This window comes from Podarcis gaigeae (assembly GCF_964106915.1).
Source record: "Podarcis gaigeae genome assembly, chromosome: 3".
Lineage (NCBI taxonomy): Eukaryota > Metazoa > Chordata > Lepidosauria > Squamata > Lacertidae > Podarcis > Podarcis gaigeae.
The window spans coordinates 26,247,943-26,274,390 of NC_139680.1; the positions used below are offsets into that span (position 1 = coordinate 26,247,943).

At 43.9% G+C, this 26,448-nt stretch overlaps 2 protein-coding genes across 2 annotated transcripts in view; one reads left to right on the top strand and one right to left on the bottom strand.

The window, feature by feature from the left end:
- MYT1L (myelin transcription factor 1 like) overlaps positions 1–5,196 on the bottom strand; it is a 282,351-nt gene extending 277,155 nt beyond the window's left edge. Inside the window, exon 1 of the mRNA XM_083729979.1 lies at positions 5,107–5,196. The gene's annotated coding sequence lies outside the window, so the exon portion shown is untranslated. The remainder of the gene's footprint in view (positions 1–5,106) is intronic.
- The window catches only part of TRAPPC12 (trafficking protein particle complex subunit 12), a 647,809-nt gene that overhangs the window by 299,124 nt on the left and 322,237 nt on the right, over positions 1–26,448 (top strand). The gene's annotated exons all lie outside the window — the stretch shown is intronic.

A 26,448-nucleotide genomic window follows, 5' to 3' on the forward strand; every position in this document is an offset into this window, starting at 1 on the left:
AGAAGATATACCCAGGGGAGGGCAGGTGCCCCTCAGATATGGGGGGGGGGGGCAGCCTGCACTGGCTCAAAGGCCCTATGGCTTTGTCACTGCTTTCAGGGTACTGATAATAAAGCTGGGTGAAGGTTAACTCGCCAGGGCTACTGATGACTTCCTCCCAAAATGATGATATGTGCAAGTGGCTTTTGGGTGGCAGATTAGGTTTGGGGGGGGGGGTTCCTCGTCCGAATTACTCAACGTTTGAAATGGGAAGAGGAATAAGTATCCATTATCAATTTAAATGGGCATCTGTTTCTATGGCTTTTGAGGTCAACTCTACTTTCCCCCTTTTCGAAAATAAATAAATTGTTAAGAATTTGAAAATGACCATCTTTTTGAAAACAAAACAAAAGCATGTCCTGTACGAAGTCCCCTTACATGCAGCTATCAGCAGGAGCAGGATGAGGGAGCTCATACGGATCTTTCACATTGCTCCAGAATGTTTACATCATCTGCATTAGATGCCTTCCTGAAGTCACAAAGGCAAGACTTTACAGCCCCTTTCATAATTAGCGCTGCACCAAGGATGCAATCCTAAACACAATGAGAAGTAACCCCATTGAGTTCTGAGTAAGCATAGTTAGGATGGCACTGTAGTATACAGGAACCCGTGCAGACGAACATCTTACCACAGATTCCCACCGGCTGTGTAAGAGAAGTCGCCTTACCACTTGGTACCTTGGTGCAGAAGAAAGTTGACCCGAGGTTCTTTGGTCATCTGAATAGGCTCAAGTGCTAACGCGGATTAGACACCCTTCTTGATGAGCATGCAGTGCGAGGGGATGGGGAAATCCATCCTTTACCCACTGTGACTCTTATGATACGATGGTTATAGGGAGCTAACGAAAAGGATACCGAGTATATATACACTGTGCTGTTTTTAAGTGTGGATGCATTTACTCCTGAGAGAAGTGTTTGCGAAAAAGCAAGCAGCCCCCAACTCTAGGGCGAATGCACTTACAATTGGGTGGTAAGGGGCACCTAAAAAATAATGAAATTAGGTGCACCGCCGGGGAAACATCGCAAAGCTCCCACGCCCTGACTTCAATTGAAAGTCAAGGTAGGGACCCCAAACGACTGCAGCAGAACTGTGGCAAGTTCGAAAAATAGCAAGTGCGGCAAATCGCTGCACTCGCCAGACTTGGGCTGGATGTTGGTGGGGTGGCGTGGGGCTTCCTTTCCCCAAAGGTATCTCTGCAGCAAACGGCTCTTTCCACTGGGTAAAGCTGTCATCCACGAAGCACCTATAATGAGAATGCAACGCCTTCTCTTTGATGCACACGGGAGCAGGATAACGCATTTTGTCTCATTCAGCCCCTACACTTGAAAACATAACGTTTCATTTATTTTGACTGGCTGGAGCGGGAGAGGGGCCGGACCTGGAGGAACACGAGACAACGCCAGAAGTACAACAGACAAGGTTCACCACTGCCAGGCTGGAACTGTAGATCTTTGTGGGAATGCAGAGCTGTGAACAGCCTTCATTTAAACAGCAAATTGTAGGTGTCACTATGAATGCCTCTGTCCTATATATTCTCTCTTCCCCTAGCTTCCTCCTCTTACTTTCTCCCCACCCTGAAAACAATACACACGGGCACACGCACAAGAGAGAGCAAATAAAACTGGCCTCAAATAAAGCGTTCACACTGTGCAACCAGGAGCCCTAATTATTGAAAGTACATTATTGCATGCTTAATAGCTCAGTACTAAACCCATTTTCTTAGAAGCATGCATAGGATTGCATCTTTAACAGAGTTGCCTAAGAATGAGGAGCGGGGCATATATGCATATCTAATTGTCTCTGCCACAAGTCCCTTGAATTCAGAGAAAACTCTGAACACAATGGAGTCTAATGATGGCTTGGAATTTTCAGCATAGTGGCACGTTTCCTGAAGAATAGGGAGGATATTCAAAACAGGATGGAAAAGTTGCTGCACATGCGCAGTAACCGCATCTCATGATAACAATGTAGCTTCAAATAATAAAGTCAAACAGCAGACAGCTTCGTTGATCATGCGCGGATGCTATGAAAAGCATCGTGCTTCAAACAATGTTCTTTTAGACTTAGTTCAGGATGCTGACGGGGTGTTAGCTCCACACAATGAAGGGGGGGGGGAGCAGAGACTTCTCAGAAAAGACAATCTCTATGATTATTTAGTACTACAGCTGAGACGTTCAGTTAAGCAAACACTCTCGGAAGAAATAAATGTGCGTGAGTGAGTGAGAGATAGGGGGGCGTTTAACGTCTGAATATGGGTGGGAATCCATTGCAAGCGCGGTGGAGTAATTGTGAAGAGTTTAAAGTGATGCTGGACATGCTATTGTTCGTAGGTTTGTGGGGAACACTAGTCATATTTGTTCCAAACGGGCTCATTTGAAGGCAAGCAACGCTGTTGAAGGAAAAAAACCTGCAATGTCAATAATGTCCTAGTCTTAAAACTGTATGTATGAAACAATGAGCGAGCGAGCGAGCGAGAGAAATTCCTATATCTTTCCCACCCCAACGTTTAGCAGGCTAAGTAAAATGCATGCATGAATAAGGACAAAAGTGGATATATCTTGTGTGTTTTTTCCTCTTCAAGAATATGCATAGTGCCTATGATGGCTGTGGAGTATAAACATTCCCCTTTCTTTAACCTGCTCTTTGTAGTAGAGTCGCTGAACTGAGGGAAGTGAGTTATTTTCCTATTTGCCAGTGAACTAATAGGAAGTCAGGACTCAAAAGTAATTGCTATCAGCAACGGACAGCTCCTGGTGCTGAAAAGAGAAGCCGCTTTCATAATACAGTTCACTCAAACAACCTTCGGAAAAATCACAGCAAAACTGAATGAGGTGGCAAGTTCTTGGCCTGAATAGCACTGTCTGCAGAACAATGGCAGCCAACTCCAAATCCCACCATAATCACATTAATGAGATTAATCAGTGAATTAGCAGCAGTCAAATGTCAGGGTGGCAAGGAGGAATCCAACCAAGCTTGGTAATTAACTTTTGTGGGGGCAGGGAAAGGGAATCAAGTGCATTATCTCTTTTTGGTGGTTGAAAAAAGGCATGTTATTCCCTCCCACACCTCACTACAAGCCACTGGAACTTCCTGAAACTTAAAGGGTGGTGGTATTAAACTCTGAATGGTTCAAATTGTTATGAAGCAAGCTATTAATCCCCCCCCAATATTCTCTAGCTGGCAGCAACTGAGGAAACTAGCATTTTTATATCTCCTTAGTCTGTTGAGAGTTGGTTGTGATTGAGCATATTGGTGTGAACAAGGCTGCGTAATTCAACTTTCACCAGAAAATCCAATTAGTGCTGGAACTATGTTTGATACAGAACTATAGTGGAGTTAGATACCTACATCTCTTTATATACATACATATATATAATTTTTTTAAGCAATGGTTAAACCAAACAGTTTGTATGGCAAGAGACAGGAATGCAGAGAAGTACTATTTAAAATAGCAGGTCAGGTGACCTGTCAACCAAGTTGTTTTAAAAACTCTAAGCTTCTATGTATATATGAACTAAGCAGGTTTTACTTCCTTAATAGGGTTAGTTCAAAAATTCCAATTTTCCGTTGAAATTGATCTGAGGACTAGTGAAATTTCTTTTCCATTTTAAATTCAGCCCACCAGGAATAGTTCAGTCTTTCAAAAGTTATTCTTCATTGATACATTTTGGAATTAAAGTTATGTACAAGGGGAGAATCCTTCATTGGCTGCACTTTTAGTTATTTAGCAGAAGTAGACATTCTATATTCTTCAGTGAAGAAATACTGCCCTCAATGCTTTGTCAGATATTTACTTTTACTATGACTTTAAAAACATCTATAATTACATTGTATGCAGTAAACCACTTTTTAATATATATAAAAGTCTTTGATTTGCAGTATTTACAACTGGCTTCCAGGACTGTATCACAGGAAATAAAATGCAAGTCAATTTGTTCTTTGGTGTTTAATCTTTTTCATAGCAAGTATAAATTCAGCAGGAGAATCAGCTTAGTATTTATAACTGTTCTTCCATAAAGGGAAGTAAATTTGCTGTGCCAAACTATTACAATATTTATCACACACACCAAGTTTGCATATCTGAAAATTTCAGTGCAGTATTCTCAACTCTGTGCCATCTTTAAATTGAAGGTTGTAGAATATAAAAATGGAATTTAATAAGAATTAATTCTCACATGTTGTGACAAGTTAAATATATCATAACTCAGCTCTAGAACTGGAACCTATGTATACATTTATTTTAACTTGTTGCATAACATATATACATTGCCAGTCTTTCGTCATGGTGATTTTAAAAATACAGGTGTTGAGAATAAAGGCACAAGTTGGAGTCCACTTACTCCAGAGCAGCCCATTAAAGTCAACAAAACTGCTCCACAATAAGTTGTGGAATGCCAACTTAGTGTCATCGTTCAAATGTATCTAGATCTCCTATTAATAACTGGTTATATTCAAGTGATGAATGGGTATCTATGAAGTTTCTGCCTCGATTGTTTTCTTAGCAAAGCAAGTACTGTTCAGCATGCAGCAACTTTATATATAAACAGCATGCTTCCTGCATGCACGATAATGGCTGTATACATTCGCGACAGATTTCACCCTGAGATTACTTCCTATTCCAGAGTCCCATGCAGTTTCGACAGCACGGCAAATATGCTGTGAAGAATTTGGAGGGAGAGGAAGGGGGAAAGGGGGGTGGGGTGGGCAAGCAAACAATGGAATCTGTAGGTATTAAAACTACCCAACAACTGAAGCAAAATAATATGCAGTCAGCTCAGACAACCAACCCCCAGATGAACACAATCCACAACCTTCATTCACCGTCAGATAAGCTACAACATATGAAATCTCGACACGGTTAAGGGAAAGAGGGTGGGGGTGGGGACACACACATATGCCTTAGCTCGCTGCAACTTTAAACGGACGAGAAGTAGTTAAAAAAAAAAAGCTTGAAGCATACCGCGGAGACCCCCGGAAAGATTCCGTTTTTCCCCCTCTTCACTGAATACTGAAAAAAAATATCCCACGTTCCATAGATTTTAAAAAATAAAATAAAACACACCCACCAACGCTCAGTGTTGAAAACGGCGGGTGGGGGTGGGGGCTGCGAGAAGACTGCGAGGGGGAGAAAATAGCCCCTCGCTCTCTCCCCTCTTTCTCTTTAGTGTGCAGGAGCTATGGGGGGGAAATGTCGCCCTGGCAGAGATGACAAATTCAGAAGGAAAGGCTAGCAGGCCTAAGGGATCTGTTTTACTTCCACATACATCCCCTAATGCACGCACTCCCACTCATTCTCTAGATATGGTTTCCCTCCTCCCGGTTCCCCCTTTCCTCTCTCCTCCTCCTCCTCCTCCTCCTCCACTTCTCCCTCCCTCCCTCCCCTCCTCTCTTTCTTTCCACCAGCTCCAAATCCCCGGCATATGACCTTCTGTTAAATAGATAAAAAAAAATTGCTTATCAGTCATGCAAATGAGGCTGAATTCATTTTCCACAACAGATGGCCTCATAGATAATGATGATGGAAGAGAGAAAATTGAATGTCTCTCACAAGGTGGTCATGGCAACCGAGAAGGGAATAATATCAATAATAAGCCTCGCTGCATAATAAGGTTGTCAATCCCACAAATCAAAGTCTCCGGCTAAATCAGGTAGCCCACCCCACGACTAGCTATCAGGTAGGAAGAAAAGGAAGAAAGGAAAGGATCGGAGTAAACACAGACAGCAAAAGCCGGGGAGGTTGTGGGTGGGGGGCGTGCGATGGGCATTGCCACCGAGTTCAGAGACCAGGAGATGATCCAGAGGTCTCCCTCTCATTCTGTCGCTAATTGTGCTTTATTTAATTATTTGGGGAGCAGTGGGGCTTTTCCTTCGCGAATTCCGCCCCGTTCCCCCTCCTTTAAAAAAAGGAAAGGGGGGGCGAGGAGGGGAAGGGAGAAGAACCACCCAACCCAGAAACGCTGGCATATTTTGAGCTGGATCTGCTGGTGCCAGCTTCCCGTTGCCTTCTCTGTGCTGTCGAGTGGCGCATTGATGCAACAGCGGCTCGCCTCAGGCTTCCACCTTGGCTCCCAGGGGGCCATCCTGCGAAATGAATCAGCAGCCATCCTGAGCAGCCTGATTACAATGAGAATGGCAAGGCACATGTCTGGGCGGAACTGGAGAGCCGAGCTGGGCTGCTGCTGCTAGTCTGGCAAGCAAGCAGGCTCAATATAGCTTTTGCTAATAATGGCTTCCTGCGCTCTCTCTCTTTCTCTCCTCCCACCCCACCCAGCACGTTTCCCCCCACCCCTTCCACCATCGCCAACCCTCATTTTCCCCCCTCCCGCCCGCCCCACACACATAATGGTTCTGATTTCCCTTCCTTCCCTCGGTCTCTCCCTCCTCTCGCCCCTTAATTGTATATTGTTCGCAGCCACAGTCTGTCAGGCTGACAAGCGCTTATTGTGAAACTGCAAGCTTTCTTTCCGGGGTTTTCCTCCTAAAAAAAAAAAAAGCGCTAGGGTGGTAAGGGGGCATCTTAGCTGGCAGCTAGAACTTACTGCCAGCCCTGAGCTACGACAGACAGCTCAAGGAAAGGGGGGGGGGTGAGAGAAAGAGAAACTAGCCCGATTAATTTCTTATCCGTCTGTCCTTATACTCCGGGGGTGGGGAGGGTGCATTGGAAATGTGCGCATGTGGGAGAAACACGATGTGTTTAATGTTGGCGATTATGCCCCGCCAAACCATCCCGGCTGCTAATTGAAAAAGCAAGTCGCTTCTGCTCCATTCGCGGTGTGTGTGCCCGCAATAAGCAGTTGGGATGGAGGAAAAGCTTAGGGATGTCCTGAGTTTCCTCATTGGGTGAGAAGAGGGCGGCCAGTCGCGTTGGGGAGGGGAGGGGGGAGAAGAGAACCAGAAAGCTTCTACACTTTCAAACATGATGTCGTCCCCCAAAGCCATTTTTATTTTATTTTAGTTTGGGCTGGGCGAAACGTGTTGCTTAACGAAGATCCTCCTTCGCTCATATATGCTCATATTTTCGATGGAGGAAGGAGGCAAATGAAAGCAGGCTTTGGCTGCTCAGATTCCGGCTGTGCCAGCCTATTCCCTCCCCAGCGTACTGCAAGCCAATGCTTTTGGTTAGCTTGCCGTAGGTCTTCGAGATGGTCCTGCGCATTCTGCGCCTGCGCCCTGTCCATCTTCGCTCTCCCCTTCTCTGTAGAAGTGGCATGTGCGCATATATACAGTGGTACCTCGGTTTAAGAACAGTCCGGTTTAAGAACGATTTGGTTTACAAATCTATATCTATATCAATATATATAAACGGATAGCTACAGTCTATGTTGAAATGTCTGCATGCACCTAAAAATGGGTCTCTATACAGTATATGAAAAAGGGAGAAAGCAAAAAGTGCTGGGATAGATTAATGGCTAGACTTAATCTCAGGCTCATGGGTTCGATCCCAACGTTGAGCGACAGATTCCTGCATTGCAGGGGGTTGGACTAGATGATCCTGGCGGCGCAAACAGCCTCGCTTTCTCATGCAACCTATTAGCACTGTCCCATACACTCAGACATGGCTCCTCTTCTAGCATCTTTCCCCATTTCTGCCTTCCATCCCTGCTCGTCCCCTCCAACGGTGCACTCCCGGTTCGGCTGCTGCTGGCTGCAGCTGCGGCGTGAATCAGAAATCAATAGCTCTCCTCTAATGGAGGATCCGATCAGCAAAGCAGCCGCAGTTGGCCGTGCACAAAAAGCGCGCGCACACATATACCACACACACACACACACACACACGGAAAATATTGAGGGTTTAATGACGTCTGCGCAACTTGTACAGCTGATTGGGCACCGCATCGGATGTTCTGTGGAGCAAAGAATAGGAATCGCTTACAGTCTACTTCCACATATATAAAATATGGAAAAAAAGGTCGCTCGTATGCTCGTATTTTCCTGTCTCCGGGAGACCAAGGTCTGATTTCCCCTCGCCGTCAGGTGACAGTCGGTCACGAGCAACGACCAGACCAGGGAGCTGGGGGGGGGGGGTGCGCGCGTGTCGTCACCGCGCCAGGGAAGCGTCTCCCCCTTCCCCGCACCCCGCCACCGCCTCCAAGATGAGGATCATGTGAACGGTCGTGACACAGAGAGATCCGCATTGCACGGGGGTTTTTCCACACCGTGCTTTGCGCAAGACTCCCCAAACGACAGCTAGATTTTTAATTTTTATTTAATTTTGCGCGCGCGTGTTTTTCTAACCACCAACATCAGGTTCTCCTGAGATCTCTGTATTTCCCTCTCTGGCAGGGATGCCAACTTGAATAAAATATTGGGGGGGGGGAGCCCCGCCCCATATAATCGATCACATGACATGGCCCACGCACACTATTTGAATGGCAACTTGGGCGGGAGCTCCCTCTCAAATATTTTATTGGGGGGGGGGCGATGGGACCTCGGACCCTGGGCTCCTATGCTGTCTGGTACCCTATCCGGGCGCCATTGCTTGGTTCTGCTGTTACATTTTTAACCCAACTTCCCATTCCCATCGGCTTCTGCAGCCCAGCTGCGGCTGAAATTCCAGCCGTGGGCGTTCCAGAAACTGGTGGCTGGTTGTTGTCGGAAGGGGATTGGTGTGTGTGTGTGTGTGTGTGTGTGTGTGTGTGTGTGTGTGTGTGTTGGGGCAGTCCGCACCCCCGCCAGCAAATTTGGAGTTAGGGGTGCCAACTTAAACAAAATATGGGGGCGTGACATACACACCCATGTGAATGGCAATGTCCATCAACTTTTTTGGGGGGACCTCAGATATTTTATTGGGGGGCACAGCTGTCCCCCTAAACCGAGTAAACAAAAATACGTCGTAGATAACTCGGTTCTGCCCCCCTATCAGAAGGTCTGCTCCACTCCCCATAAAGAAATCCTGGCTATGCCCATGGGAAGAAGGGTTCTTCTGCGCCTGGAGCTCCAGGATGCCCTGCGTGGACACGCTGCGTAGCCCCGCGCCCCGCTACTTTCCGGAGCCCGCGAGTCCCCTCGGTTCCAACGGGGCTCGCCCTCCCGAGTCCGCGCGGGAATGGCGGGCAGGAGGCGCACCACAGCCGCCGCAGCAGTACTGCGGCACAGACCCCTCGCCTCTTCCTCCGCCGCCACCACCTCCTCCTCCTCCAGCCCTGTCAATGTATTACAACTCCGGCATATTGACAGCAACCGCCCTCCTCTCCGTCTGGCTCCAGTGAAGCATTTCCAGGCGTCCCTCCCTCCCTCCACCCGCAGCCAGTTGCGAGCCTTCTTGCAGGGACGAGGAAAGCGCGCCAGTCCCCAGATCAGGGCTGGAGAGGAGCAGAGATCCCGGGGAAATGAATGAATCATGAGGCCATATTGCGACGACACAAGTCGCAGCCTGGGCTGGCATTTTCTTTTTTAATGCTTCTCTCTTTCTCAGACGGGGGGGGGGGGGACCAGAGAGAGAGAGAGAGAGGGAGGGAGAGAGAAAATAACAAGGATGGGAAATGGCAGGCGGAAACCTGGTAGACCGCAGGATGTCTCAGGACAAACACCAGAGGATGCGAAGCTCCTCCTTTTCCCAGTTAGCACTTAGACCACCACAGCGCTGCTTCCCCTTCCTCCTCCACCCGCCTCACCAAATCTCTCTCTCTCTCTGAATTTTCTCTTTAAATTATTTATTCCAGCTTCTTTCTCCGTTGCCAAGTATGAGCTTCTGTCTCCCTGAAGAGATACTGCCCGGGTTTCCTTCCTGCCCTCTACCTACTTAGCTTCCCAACCTTTCTCTTTTCCCCTCGCCTCCTCTCCCTCCGCGCGGCGGACAGGAAGGTGGTTTATTTCTTCTTTTATTTTTATTTTTTGGCTCGGCAGCCATTTTGAATCTCCGCCCGACTGAAAGGAAGGCAAAGCCCAGAGTCTTGCCCAGATGCTCGTTTTATTATCGCGCCATGCAAGCGCCGTTATCGTTCATCTGTTGGGAAGGATCCGGATTTATTCATTCATTTATTTATTTTTAAAGATTCAATGTAGCAGTTCTTTTTTGGGGAACTCCAGCATTTCTCCAAGGAAAATAGGGACGTCCCCATTCCATAATGATACATGTTACTATTTATACCTCACACATCTTACTGGGTTGCCCCAGCTATTCTGGGCAGCTTCTAACATGTATATAAAAACATAATAAAACATTAAACATGTAAAAAGAAAAAAAATCCCCATCCAGGATTGTCCTCTGATGGCTCTGGGTGGAATTATTCTATACCTTCCAACATTTCTCCAGTGAAAATAGGAACATCCTAAGGAAAAGTGGGACATTTTGGGATCAAATCAGAAACTGGAACGGCTTCTCTGAATCAGGAATGTCCCTGGGAAATAGGGCCACTTGGAGGGTCTGAAAATATTTAGTCACTGGTCCCCCCCCCCGCAGACTCGCCTCACCCATGTAGGAAGTAGATGGTGTAGCAACATCAGTCTTGAACTGATTTATCTGTCATTCTGCTTCCCCAGTGGAACCGTAGCAAACAGATGTAGTCTGTAGAAATGGACTAAATGGGAAGATTGGTCACAGTTTCCTACATCCTTTGAAAACATGTACAGAGGAGGAACAAAAATCTTGCCTGCTGTTTCTGGACAAAGGGCCTTCCACTTTACAGAGTTGATTCATATAACAATTTTTACTTGCATTGGGGACATGGTAGAATGGTCTTCTGAAACTGAAACACAATGCCCCAGAAAATAGTTATTTTCTTGTTTTTGTCAGGGTATGCAAGCCCATGACACACACTAAGGGTCTGTAGGATTATTATTATTATTATTATTATTATTATTATTATTATTATTTATACCCCGCCTATCTGGCTGAGTTTCCCCAGCCACTCTGGGCGGTTCCCAATCGAGTGTTAAAAACAATACAGTATTAAATATTAAAAACTTCCCTAAACAGGGCTGCCTTTAGATGTCTTTTAAAAATAAGATAGCTGCTTATTTCCTTGACATCTGATGGGAGGGTGTTACACAGGGCTGGCGCCACTACCAAGTTTTGCCTGTTTCCCTGTAACCTCACATCTCGCAATGAGGGAACCACCAGAAGGCCCTTGGCGCTGGATCTCAATGTCCGGGTTGAATGATAGGATAGCACAGGAGTGGCTGCGGAACCATTTTGGCACCTCGCCCTAAAAAAAGTCCAACAACTTTGGCTCCTCTGCTCTGCTAAGCTTCAAATTTCTCATGGACCTTTGGTGGGAGGTGAGTGCCGCACCCCATAGTTGCCTTTGACTGGACTTAACCCCCCAGGGGCCCTTTACCTTTTACCTTTACCTTAATGGTTTTGAAAACACGCCAGACTTCTAGATTGTGTATTAGATTGTAATAAGAGCAGGTGGATAATGGTCCTAGGAAATCTAAGAATTTCCCTAGAGAGGAAATTCTAGGGACTCTGTCCTGTTTTAGCCTCCCCACCAGCTTACATTACGTGAACAGCAGTGCTAGTAGTGTGTCCCATAGTGATGGCCCACGTGACATTTTGCTGGCATAGTGCGGTATCCCTCTAATCCTACAGGCATAAATCAGATGATGTAACTGATGTTATCTTAAAGTTTGAACTACGTTAAGATGCTGCAGAATGCTGCGGCGAGACTCCTCATGGGGTCCTCACTGCGGGATCACATTCATCCGATGCTATACCAGCTGCACTGGCTCCTGCTGGAGTACAGGATCAGGTTTAAGCCGCTGGCCTAGGACACTCGTACCTACGGGACCGCCTCTCCTGGTATGCCCCACGGAGGACCTTAAGGTCTGCAAATAGTAACACTCTGAAGATCCCAGGCCCCAGGGAGACTAGACTGGCCTCCACCAGAGCCAGGGCCTTTTCGGCCGTGGCCCTGGCCTGGTGAAATGCTCTCTCACAAGAGACCAGGGCCCTGTGGGATTTGACATCTTTCCGCAGGGCCTGCAAGACGGAGCTGTTCCGCCAGGCCTTTGGTTGGGGTTCAGTCTGATTCTTTTCTTTCTGTATAAGAACAAGCATTCATGAGGCCTCTTAGCCCGTTTGTAGGTCCTTTATAAGACCAGTGGTAACATTTGGCCCTGGAGAATATTAACCACTCTCCATTTTACCCATGGACTGCCATCTGTCCAGATTTTAATTTGCTCTGAACTAATTTTAAGATGTATTTTAATTAATTGATTGCCTGTTTTTATGTTCTTATGTTCTTTGTGTGCTGTGTTAGTTTTATGATGTTAGCTGTCCTGAGCCCGACTCCGGCTGGGGAGGGCGGGGTACAAATAAATTATTATTATTATTATTATTATTATTATTATTATTATTATTATTAAATGACAAAACAAATTTATAAATCCTTTTTTAAAAATAATAATAATTAAATTTTCCATTTTAACAATCCAATCAGATCACATTACATATTCCAAATTATACAAATACATAACATATAGTCCAAATATTCTGCCAAATTATAAATTTTTGTTGGGGCTTCCCATGCTTCATGTTCAGTGGGGCTCTAATCATCTTATGTTTCTACTGCCTTGAGTTTCCAATAGTTCCTTCTTTAAATCTTCCTGTTGTTATACTTCCTTCTTTCATGGCCTCTGAATTGAAATAAACAATAATGTGCTTCTGTGTGAAATTTGTATGACTCTGCTTTTGTTTGCAGAATGTCCTCACACGCTGCTGTTTATGCCGAATCAATCCAAAAGTCCTTCTCTGGTGGCAGACGCCATCTTCTCTCAGTTCTGATGAAATAAAATCTAGGCATTTGCTCATTAATTTTCTCAGACAGGTTGCACCAAACCTTAGTTTTTCCAGGGGAGATTTGCCAAACAAATTTATAAATTCACTTCGGACTGAATAAACATTTTCGCTAAGCCGCAGCAGAGGGAGAGATGGGGCAGCAGGCTCACTCCATTGGCTGAGAGACCACTTGTCATTGAGCTTTCCTTCTCCATCCACTGCAGTTTATCATCAGCCACTCCACCTAGTTATGGTACAGGGAGAGACAGGACAGCAGGGTCCACTCCACCAGCTCTACTGAGAAATCAGGTGCCATAGCATTTCCATTCAAGCTAGTTATTATGGCAACTATGTACCTCAAATAATTGGTGCCTGAGCTTGCTTGTTTTCTCCTTCCTTTTCCTTTTGTGCCATGTCTCTTAGAACAGGGATGGGCAGAAGGTAGGTCTGGGTCTGTTACCAGATCTTTGGATGATTGCAGTATAGCAGCAAGGATTGATAACCCTAAATTGTTTAACAATAGCAACAACACAATGATCCCTCATTATTCTAAATAATACGGCTGAGTTGAGGAAAGCTTGTGGTAACCACAAGTGGGGTTTGTGTAGGAGGACTGTGTGCTACATTCAGTTTATGGTGCTCAGAACAAATTCTTGGGCTCAGAATACCTACCTGAAGTACCGTATTTTTCCATGTACAAGACTAAGTCCCCCCTAAAAAATAATGTCAAAAATTAGGGGGTGTCTTATACATGGGGCCATCTCCCTTCATTTTCTTAAATCTGAGTCCCCAAAAATAGGGGACGTCTTATACATGGGGGCGTCTTATAGACGGATAAATACGGGGTGTGTGTGTTTGTATATATGTATATTTGATCTTTGCACCATGCTATGATTGATGGGTCTTGGGGCTCTGATAAAAAACAAATAGATCCCACAAGCCCAAAGTCTGCCAGTATCTGCTTTAGAATGCAAACCTACAGGCAGGTACTTACTCGTACATAATGCTTGTAAATCATTTAATAAAATATAGGCACCTTAAAAACAATACTAACAACAATAACCATTTCTATACAACTTCTCAAGGCATTTATTTTGATCCTCCTGTTAATTAAGACTCTGCATCTCTCTGCTAAATGTTTTGCAAGGAATAAGGACAAAATATGGATGAGCTGGACAAATGAAATGTTGTATGTAAACACAGAGAAGGCATTACTGCATCTGGTTAAAAACAGAAAATCACCAAGACTGCACTTACATGCAAACAGGGATGTAATTTATGCCAAATCTGGGCCATGATACAGTCTGCAGTATTCCCAGTTCACTTCCGGGATCAAAGAGCCAGAGCAGCACTGAAGAGTGGCACTTGTTCTCCAGACAGCTGTCTGCCAGTTGTTTGATACCTCTGGCTCTTCCCATTGGCATTAGAACATTGCTGGAGAACTCAGGCCTTTCTCTTTGTAAGCAGACAACATCCCTTTCGGAACAGGGCTCCTTTATCTACATCCAAATCTCACATGGTTTCTTTCTATATACACTCTTGCTGCACAGAGAATACCTGTATTACAAGTCCAAAACACTTAGCATTATTGAAGTCAAGAATGTCATGTCCATTTGTATTATAAAGCAGTCAGATTATTTTATGTGCATCTTTCAGAACACTGGTTGCCCATTTGCTCCTCAATCCGCTTCAAAGTACTTGTTGTGATTTCTGTTGCCTTGTTTTTAATGACTGTTTTATTATTGTTTCGTTAAATATTTGCGGGCCTTTCTGTACCCCCAAAGATAATTCACATAAATTAATAGTCCAATATGGGATTCAGTTGTGTGTTGTTGTTTTTAATAGCCGGTATCAGGTGTAGGCAATCTGCAGCCTTAGGGTTGCTTGTGGCCCTCGGACTAATTTTATATGGCTGTTGGCCTAATTTCAAAACCCTCTGCAGGTGTTCAGTTCAGATGCTGTCAAGAGCTATCTATATCCCTCTGCTGGCAGCCTGCTGGGTGGGGAAGGAGAGAGGAGGGGATGTCAGAAGAAGACAGGAATGCCACACAAACAGAGAGCAAGGGGTCACACTTTTGACTCTGCCTGTGCCCACACCAGCCCTGCCCCACAATCAGTAGGCAGCCTCCACCAAGTTACTTCCAGGGAATGCGGTACATAGCGGGGGGGGGGGGGGGAAGGATTGTGTATCCTAATCTACCTGATGAATACTCACAAAAATTAAGACAATTATTAAAGTGCACAGTTGTAATTTCTTAAATCATCAGTGACTTTTTTTGTCTTGTCTTTTAAAGTAAATATCAAAGCAAATACATGGTGCATTTTAAAATAATAATAATAATAATAATATACACAATTCTACTGAAATTTAAGCACTTTTAAATCTCACTGAATTGATTTCAAGGGGAATTAGTTTCCCCAAATTTACGCAGAAGTTCTGTGAAGGACCATGGTCTGTTTAATAAGTGATTTACTCATTACCCAATGACCATGAGTGGCAATAGATTCAGGATAGTTTTTTTTTTTTTAACGTCTTCACTGCAAGATGAGATGATGGTCACTAAATTGCTGGGTTGGTTTTTCTTTTGGGCTGGGCAGTATTAGTAATGATAGTTAAAAGCAATCCCTGACCCCTGATAGAGAGTTAGTATGCTTTTTAATACATATGAATAAATGAAGGCAGTATACCTCTAAACCTGCACGTCAGAAACAAGAAACAGGAAAAGGCTTTGACTTGCATCCTTTCTGGTAAGCTTCCAGAGGCAGGTAGCTGGCCACACAGTACAGGACTAACTAGTCAGCACCACCAGTCATGCAGGCAATTTCTACATCTCTAACTTTTGGTTCCTTCAATATTTCATAAAGATTTGAATATTCAACTATGTGCATTCTATTTATTGACTAAAATTCAGTTAATTTATCCGCTTAAAAAAACAGCAGTCCACAGTCCTAGTTCTAATTAGAAATTAATACAGCATGATGTAGCATGATATGGGAAAACACAGATTTAAAATACAAAAGCTGGACCAGCTAGCTCACTATAAATTCTATACTGAGTGGCAGCAGTTGTCTGGGATTTCAGAGAGGATTTTTTGGGGCCCATCTGGAGAAGATGGGGATTGAACCTGCTCTGACATTCAGAGATGACCTTTCTCCTTAAAGTTCAAACCCTTTCTTGGCTACGAAGCCACCCAGTGGCCTTCAGTGTGTCATCGTGTTAGAATCTCACCTACATAAACTGCTGATTGCATTAGATAATTCCATATATGCTGTCCTGAACGTTTCAGAGGAAAGATGGGACACAAACATGACACATAAATAAATGTATGTAATTATAGCTAAGCGGTTTCTCAGGTGAACGAACTACAAATAAAGGGCAAGGCATTTTAACTCACACAATTCATCATCTTCTGTGTTCCAAAACAAAAAGCCCAAGTTGCAGTAAGTAACAGATCTCCTTTACTTCAAGTAGTTACAAAAGTGGTTTAATTGTGTGTTTTGTTAAGGAAGTGGCTAGTCCCATTCATCCCGATCGTTCCCAGATAGGGAGTTTCTCAAATAAAAATGCAACCAAGGTATATTCAAATAAGATAGGCCAGAATAGACACCTTTCTTCATTTCTGCTATACCAGGATAGCACCTCAGGTGAAAACCCAAAAGTACTGCCCCAAATGAAGGCTTTTATACATTTCTGTAACTAGGAAATAATTAACCAAAATACGTCAAAGTGTGCCATATGCACACATTGTATTTGTTATATAACTATTTAATATTTACTATACATCAGCCTCTGACAATTTTAATCCAACACATAGCTCAAGTTTCATATTCGTGTACAGGTCAAGTTGACAGAATGAGACAACAGCCTTTGGTCAGTGCAGTAAACAATAGCTAGCAACATTAAACAAAAAGTTAAATTTTAAGTATCTAAATTAAACAGAAAAAAACTTTCCACCTTTTTCTCTCTGATTTTTGCTGCTTTCTCTGTGACCATGTGTAAGCTATTTTCACTATTGTCTCACAGGCCTGGGGTGCCAAAGTTTTGAGGTGCAAAGGCATTTCCTTCACAGTTTGATCAGTTATTCTTAGTTCACTCAGGAACTAAGTGCCAGATTTTGGCCAGCCACCTTAACTGCAAAACCCACAGATTTAGAGTTAGAGTCCTGAATCCGTGCCAAGACTGGAGTCTGGAGAATCTGTCAGAGGGAAGTAGGAGCTAGAGTAAAATAGGGCAAGGAGGACAGCAGGCAGCAAGGAACTGTAGCTGTAGCATATTTCTGTTTTAAGCTGCTGCTCATTATCTTTGCAATACTTCTGTGTGCATATGTTCCAGTTCTTCTGGAGCTGCCTGAAACTCGGTCTAATGATTGCTAGTGAACTGCCATGACTAGCGGTGACCACAATGTCAAGCCACATGCTATAGTTCTACTAGCTAAGGTTTTAGCTCTGAGCCTGGTATAGTGGTCCAGGGACCACTGAACCAGATCCCACAGCAAAAGGGCCCATGAAACCATATCCAGGACCACCATGAGTGCCTTCCCCTAGGCTTGAGTAACTAAATGATTCCCACCATACCCCATCAGTCCGATGGCAAGGCTCGAGGCCATGGAATGCAGGAAAAGTGCCCATCTTTAGGCCAGAGGGCTGGCTATTTAAGAGATGTCTACTGCCAACCCTGTTGGAGTGAGTCGCTCTCCATGGTGCTGCACAATAGCTCTCTATGATGCTACAACAATTAACTAGCTTTGCTTTGTGGGCTCCTCCACCAGGAGAATAACAGGACAGAGACACTAAGGTGCCTTCAAATAGGGAAGCAAACTTTGAGGCAGAGACAGGGGAGCACACTGCTGGTTTTGCTTATCTTATGTCCACTCAAGAAGCAGGGGGAGGATGGCAGAAGCAGGTAATGCAACCATTTTCCCCTACCAATTATGCTACTTGGTCATGGCACAACTAGGGAGGGACAGATGGCAGCTTTAGGGTTTGCAGCAGCAGCAGCTAATTATTATTATTATTATTATTATTATTATTATTATTATTATTATTATTATTATTATTAATACCCCGCCCTTCCCGGTTTAAAAACCGGGCTCAGGGTGGCTAACAGCAAATATAAAACATTGATTAAAATGTGTCTTAAATACAGCATAAAACAGCATAGAATACAACATAAAATACAGCATCAATATCAATAAAATTAAAAAAAAGGGGGGGACCCAGTCAGTAGCTTATAATGATATATACATGATTTTGCCTATGGTCATTCATACTTTCCAAGCACAGATTTGGTAAAAGCATTCAACAGCTCCTAGCCACCACCACAATTCCTATGTGTCTTATGACTTTAAAAAAAATTATCAACTGATTGAACTCCTCCTTTGAAAGATCAGTTTTGGATTGAAAATGTTGTATCAATGATTAACCCAAAGATTGGCACTTGCAAGGTGCAATAGATGACATCTAACAGTTGCTGCCCATACGTTATTGGTTCAAAAACGAGCAGTAGCTGCCTATACATTAGTGGTTCAAAAATGATAAAATAACGGTTAGCTAAAATCAGGAAGGTAACAGTGATTCGTAAACTTACTAAGCTGATTTAATTAACAGCAGACAAAGAAGGGAAAATTATAGCGGCAAATCACTTCCATTAACTGAATTTATGAAAACTTGATATAAGATAAATATTGATAAGCATAATTGCTTTTTCATGTAGCAAAATTAAAATATTTAATATTTATTGGATGTTAGTACTATCATTTATGTACTTGTAATATATGTATTTATGTATTTGATAGTCAGAATATAATGTTATGTAGTGTGTGTGTGTGTTTGTAGAATATGTTCTTTAAATAATAATAATAATAACAACAACATATTTACAAATGCCATTTGCCACACTGAAACAATTCTTGGGAAGCTTGGTTGTCACTCAAGTCACTGGTCTGCATCTAACAGCTAACTTCACAGGGATAGTGTAAAGCACCACCACAATTTTCTGTGTGTGTTGCTTTGCTGTGTACTTATGAAGGGAAGGCCAGCCATCTGGCATCAGTCCAGTGGGGAACAAGGCAAAAATAAATAAATTGCACATGAATATGTCTTATGCTTTCCTACCACGGTCAAAAAAGGTGATTATGCTTATTACATCTAAAGTAGGGGGTGCGGCAGGCAAATACACCTGCCTGTATATATGACAGACCTGGAAGGCATTAATATCCTTCATGAGGCAGGTGCGCAGCATGTGGTTCTCAGCTGAGTAAAGAGGAATCCATGCATATGTATTTAGGGAGATATTGTGGGGGAAAGGAAAAGGGATGAAAGTTGGTCTGACACAAAGGAGAGGCATGAAACAGGAAGACAGATGACAGAAGAGAAAAGGAGACAGATGTAAGAGGATGCTACATAGGGGAAAACAGCCTGCATTAGAGAGAAACAGCAAGGTAGGGAGAGAGGCAAGAGGGGAAGAATGAAAAACAGAATGATGCATGATTGGCACACACTGGCAGAAATCATTACTAAAATAGGAAGAGAATAGCATTATAACTGAACAATGTTGTCCTTTTTTAAAACATGGATTCCATCGTTCTTTTCCCCAGCTCAGTTTTACTGGTAGCCTTTGAGAATACCTGAATGCACTGAATCTGGAGGAAGTCCAAGACAGTAAGTCTAACGAGTGAGGCTCTGTATCAACATCCTTCTGATGTCTCTTGTCGCAACTTTCCTATCTCTTATTTGTTCTAAGTCCCATTCATATGACTGTCCTTTTTTTCTGGAATGAAAGCAAAATATATGCAGGATTTGTCAACATGCAAGGAAAACTAACAAAGCGATTTGGAACAGCTTCCCACATCCCTTTGGTCCCTGTAGACTAAAAAAAATAAATTTGGGAATGTAAATAAATCTGCATATTGCAGAATCTTTTCCTCCCAGGCCTTCACACTAACTCATTATCCAACAACTTGACAAAGAGGTCAGTCAAGGAGATTCATTGACATGCAAGCAAACACTGGGTAGTAGGTAGCCAAGCTGGTATTGAGGCAGCCAATGGATGGGAACTGGTTCTTTCCCCTTCTCTTCTTAAATCATCCTCTGGACCTGCAGCAGCTTTTGTCCATCTTCCTTAAGCATCCCAGGAACTGATGGGTTTAAAGTGGCTACTCCTGCAATTAGGTATTTCAGCATTCATAAAAAATATAAATTTGGTACGCCGGAATTCCCAGATTTTCTAACTACAAACTTTGAAAGTGGCAATTTGCACATCTCTACGAAAAGAAAACCACCCTGAAATTCATGAGGCATCCCCACACCACTCCTTTGGTATGAATCTCAAAGCATTTCGACCACTAGAGAAGGTCTAATCAGACATTCTTACAGTGAACAATCAGAGCCCAGGATCTCTTCTAGTAGAGACCAGCAGTCCAGCACAAAGGAAATGAAGCATACATGGAGTGGAATAATGAACTGTAGAAGTGGCAGTGCTTCTTCAGACACTTAAATCAGCCCAAGAGGAGCATCCATTAGGAGCTAGTGTTTGCAGGTTCCACAGCTGAGCTGTCACTTAAAAATGCAGAAATGGTCTACAGAATAGAAAGAATTCAGATGCTGATGGAGAAATGGAGAGAATATTGAGGGAAATGAATTTGTTACGTTCTAGAGATAAATTTCAGCCAGAATGAATCTTAAGCGCAAGCATCCCTTCCTCCTCGTAAGTGAATGAAACTGTACCATTGACTCTCAGTATCTCCCTGACCACCCAGCCAACATTCTTCATACCCCTCCAATTATTTCTGGGGACAGAACAGGTAGCCAGTGAAATATCACATGCAAATAAACATGGTACACTCTTAGCACAGTGCAGGGAAAGGATATATGATGGCTCGAGATTTGTGCCCACCACTTGCAAACATTATGAGTGAACAGGCCATTAAATGACGTGCAATACTTGAACTAAGTCTAAGTGAAGGCTATATACACTTCATTCCTACTGAAATCAATTATATTCAAGCATTTTGCTGTGCAGTTTCCTTCCACTGATTTCAGGGGTCTAGGCACACCTAACTTTGGCTGGGTTGCATCTATTGCCTGTGAAATGTTTGCTACATGCTCAAAAACATCCTTTTTAAGAGATACCCCGCAAAGGTATACAACGACCTGATTTACCACCTCACTGTGCCAACATACCTAACATTCACGGACAAACGGAGGCAATTTTAAGGCTCTTCAAAAGTCAGCATATTGTCTCTGCAACATCAGCAGAAGTAGGATGGCAATAAGAGTTTCGCTTTACTCATAGTGCATTGTATTGTTTTTCTGTTTGAATCAACAACACAGCCCACAGGATGTTCCAGGTTGAAGTGGAGACAGGCAAAAACATCCGGACAACAATAGGTACCTTTGGAGAGATTTGGAGACTGGAGAACAGGACAAATAATACCCATGTGCAACACATTTCTGCGGCATCTGCTGTTCGAATTCATATTGATTGCACTCTGGGTTTTATGTATAGGTGAAAAGAGTGATTGACATTTTTTTCTCTCCTGCAATTCCCAGGCAAGGCCAAACCTATCCTTTACAAATAGCTCGATGCAAGAGATAGTTTATTTCCGTTTGGCTGTCAAGGTCCACGAGCACTGCTGGGGTTATTTAAATTACGGTTAAAAAGAGAGAACCTGGGCACATTAAGCTTTTGTTTAAAGTGTGTGATATTATGCTAAAATATTACTTTAGGTTTACACCTGACATGATGAACTGCAAACGTCTGACAGGCGCCATGTAACCCAGTCCAATGCATATTCCCTCAGAAGTGCATTTGCTCCCTGGACCCTGCTGGGTGAATTCATAGCCTCTCTCACACATAGACACATTTACCACAGCACTTTTTTTCTGAATGTGACGAAAGGTTATATGCATAAGCATTCACAATAAAAAGGTAAAGGGACCCCTGACCATTAGGTCCAGTCGTGGCCGACTCTGGGGTTGTGGCGCTCATCTCGCTTTGACGTGCTTTCGAACTGCTAGGTTGGCAGGAGCAGGGACCGAGCAACGGGAGCTCACCCCGTCATGGGGATTCGAACCACCGACCTTCTGATTGGCAAGCCCTAGGCTCTGTGGTTTAACCCACAGTGCCACCCGCGTCCCTTCACAATGTATATAGATTAAATCCCTTGTTCTTCACTCCCACCTTGGCAACACAAGAGGAAAAACCAGGGCAACAGCAAGGAGCTCCGTCTCCAATGTTCATTCCTTCACCAACATCCATACATGTAGGTGTGGACATCAGGGAGGAGGGCACAGGGTCAGGGATGGGGGTACCTGGCATGGCCTCACTCTTGTGTTGTTCAATATGGGAGTGAAGAATGGTCAACTGAAACTATACTGCAGTCAGGTCAAGCCCACCCATGAGGCAAGGTGAGATGATGGCCTCAGGGGGCAGAATCCACAGGGGTAGCAGATCCCAATGTAGATCTTTATTCCACCCCCTTGTTCCTAATGTAGTTCTTTATTCCCCCCTCTCCCTTGTTCCTGATGTAGATCTTCACTCACCCCTTCCTCCCTGGTGGGGAGGGGGACACCATTTTGTCATTTGCCTCAGGTGCCAAAATGTGTTGGGCTGGCTCTGATTACACTTTCTAAACTGCAGCTTTACCCTGATCATAATACTACTTTGGGCTTATCTGGACAGTTTCATAAATGCTTAAAATGGGGCTGTCAATCAGTTAGAGAATGTTCAGTGTTATCCAGCTTCTCTCTTGTGGGCTGTGACCCATATGCCCCATGGAGTAAGCTACTGGAGGAGGCTGGTATCAGCATGTGTCTGCGGCTTCCCTTGTTCTGTGTTCTGGTGTCCCTCACTCACAGCTGCTTGACAAAAGTGTTTCCCCCCTTCCTAGGTAGATTATGAACCCTCGTGCTAGGAGAACTGTGTGCACTCTGCACTGAAGGTATCTAGCTCCTAGAAAGCTATGTGAACATTGTGTTTTGTGAGCTTCTCTCCCTTCCCTTTGGGTGCATGGTTGTGCACCAAAGTGATGCACGTGAGCAGCAAAAGTGGTTTTTCAAAACCCATCCAGTAGGAATTCTTGGAAACTGGGAGCACTGAGTCATTGCTGGCTGTGCCACTAGAACTGATGGACTGGGTGTGCTGGCATGGCATTACTCCTTCTGTGTGTGCTGTGATGAAGACACCTTGTCCCCATAATTGTGGGTTCATTGGCTTCCTCCATGTGTGAGTAGCATGTGGACATCAGCAGTGGCACAGCCCAATTGGTGGGCACTGAGATAATATCCAAGGGTGCTGGGGATGTATTTTGTATCTGGCTTTGTGTGCTTGCTGTGGGATGCAGCAACCATTCCATTGGCATAAGGCATGGTATATCCTGGCACCTGTGGTTTATTCCCCACAGAGCTACAATTCCCATGTGCCCTTGACAAAATACGCTTCTCAGGAAGTCATGCGCTTTAAATGTATGGTGTGCATGTAGCCATTGCCCCTTGGATTTGTGAAGCTATCCCCTTTTGTGTTTGTGAGACAGAAACCATGTAAAGGCAGGTGTATTTTGTTATGAAAGAGCTCTAGCAGTGAATGGATCTTAGCAAGAGAACAGCAAGTAGGAGGAGAGAGAGAGAGAGAGAGAGAGAGAGAGAGAGAGAGAGAGAGAGAGGAGAACATCTAATCTTACATTTCTTGTAACTAGGATTGGCAGGTCACAACTCAAGAGTTGCTGCACAGAGTAAACGCCAAGGAGGCGGTGAATGCTTGCCTGTAGATTGCACATTCCTTCACTTGACCTTCTCTCCGACCTGCAATAGCAAGCTCAGGAGCAATAGTGGGAAGAAAGTGGTTGAAAGGACCAGGAGGAAATAAATGGGGAAAACAGTAACATCACTGACAGCTCCTTCCTTGGTGCTTTTAAAAGGTGTGTGTGTACACATACACACACCAGCTTACATACAGCAACTCAGGATTGTGATCTGTTCTACTGACAATGTTTTAGTTATGGGTTTGTATCTGTGAGAAATTCCATAGATTCAAAGCTTTAACATGGAGATGCAATGTCAGGAAGGCAGTATCTGCCAAGTGCCTCTGCACTGTGTTCCTGTCAGAAGGTACAGGAGAACATCTGCCAGGGCAGGTGGTGAGAATCCTAAAAGAAGAATGTCAATACTGCAGGAAATATTAGGCATAAATCTGCCATAGTAGTCAAGCGGGCTTCACAAAAAGGCATGGAGATCTGAAAGATTCTTTGGTGTCGTCGTACAATGAATATTTCCTCTTGGTGTATCAGTATGAAATTTCTTTTTAGTGGATGGGGGCGGGGGGAATAAGGGGTGGGATGGTGGTAAAGAATATTATACTGTTTGTCATAAAGTTCCCTCTGCTGGATGCAAGGACAAAGTGCAAGTTAAAGAGTGTTTCTTCTTGAACGTGGCTTGCTGAAGCAAAAATGGTTTTCTACCGCCACAAACAGCACATTGAATTTCCAAGGAACTTAATTTTTCTTTGACTGCAGTAGTCAGATTGCTTTTTTTACATGACCTCTATTCTAATATTGGGAAATATTCTGGAAATGCTGTTATGAGCATTTGAAAAGCCTGTTCCAAGAACCTATACATAGATACATATCTAATACCTGATGAGATGTGCAGGACCATGCAGGTTTTGCTCTGCTGGGCATTGGCCCCTCACCCTAACCATCCTGGCCACTTCCATAAACATCAGCCCTGGAAAACATATTCAACTAGTATATGGTATCCAAAGGCCATTTCAATGTCCCCTAGATTAGGAAATCAGCCCTGAGTGCTCACTTGAAGGACAGATCCTGAAGGTGAGGCTCCAATACTTTGGCCACCTCATGAGAAGAGAAGACTCCCTGGAAAAGACCCTGATGTTGGGAAAGATGGAGGGCACAAGGAGAAGGGGATGACAGAGGACGAGATGGTTGGATAGTGCTCTCGAAGCTACCAGCATGAGTTTGACCAAACTGCGGGAGGCAGTGGAAGACAGGAGTGCCTGGCGTGCTCTGGTCCATGGGGTCATGAAGAGTTGGACACGACTAAACGACTAGACAACAAACAACAACAGATTATTATACTACAAATATGGGCTGCTAGTTGAGTCCACATCATGATCAGGACAGTTGTGTCCCATAGGAGGCAGAGAGTGGGGAAAACACTTGTGTAGCAGTGTCGTTGTGCTTCTGTTGTGTCAACTCTAAGGATGTAGTTGTTGGATCTTAGCATGCATTGGGCTTGTCCTTGAAGTAATCACATGAGCCACCACATCTGTCAAGTAGCGCATAGTAGCCTACGAAAAGTTGTCTGGAAACAACAATTGGTCCAAACTGCTGCATTTGGATTGTTAACGGAAGTCACATACAAAGAGCATGTGACTCCCTTACTGAAACAACTGCAGTAGCTTCCAAGTATTATTTTTAGTCCCAATTTAAGGTGTTAGCTATGATCCCTGTAAGGAGCTACCGGGGCAGTTTCCATGTCAGGCGCCCAGAGCTTTGCACACCGCTCTGAGAGAGATCAGGGTGTGCTGGAAAGGCTGTGCTGAGAAAAAAAGAGTTATGCAATCACCAGCAAGATAAATAAAGCAGTTATTGGCATATCTCATCCAGGTTCCAGAGAGGGGTAGGTTAGAAGAAAAGGAGTAGAGAGCAGCATAGTGGACTCCCAGATGGAGAGAAACAGATATGGAGGAAGTCAACAAGGACAGCAAAGAGAGAAAGGAGGGAGGATAGCTTGGGAAAGTCCAAGAGGAATTGGCAAGCATTTCCCAGCAGCAACTAAAAAAAAAGGTGAAATAGATGAATGAAGGGTTGAGGCAGTTGAGGAGAGAAACCATTTTAGCAAGAAAGCTAGTTGTGGCAACAACATAGCACACAAAACTTGTGTCCTGTAGATACTGTACAACTTCACTGCAGAGGACAGTCCATGATGAAGAGGTCTAATCTTGGTCTGAATGCTGAGCTGACAAATACTATTTGAAGATAAGAGACTTCTGGTGGTTCTGAGGGTCCTTGGGAGGATGGGTCAGAAAAGTCTGTATCCTTTAAAGTCTTCTAAGTTTTGGGGCCAGGATATATTAAAGGATATCCCCCATACAATACTTTCTGGGAACTTAAATGGAAGCCACCTGGTTTGTTCCAGTGGTCACAGAAATGTGTTTAGCTGGAACAAGGGAGAATGCCTTTTCTGAAGCTGCACCCAGGGTGACTGTGTGCTAAAACTTCCCTTTTTGAGGAAGGCATTCGGGCCATCATCGGCTCATTTACTTAATTGTTTTATCTTGCTGGAAGCTGTCTGGTCAAATTGCTTTTAATGGCTACTTGTATTTTCTTTTCACTCTTCTGTTTTTAGTGTTCAATTGTTACACTATAATTGCATTGAATTTTATTTTGAGTTGGCTGCCTTGAGCTCTATTGAGAAAATGCACGACAAAGATGTTAAATAAATCAGATCAAACAGTTCATAGGAAGAGGCTCATCTGATATCCTTTTTATAAATGGATGAGAGCTCTTATGTTTACTGCAGTTTCTCCTTGGCGTATTCTTCAAAAATACGTGGTACAATGATTTCATACTAAGTAAGAAACAGTGGCTACAATTTTGAAAATTCCTTTAGATCAGGGCTAGGGAACCTGTGGCCCTCCACATGTTGTTGGACTACAAATCCCATAATC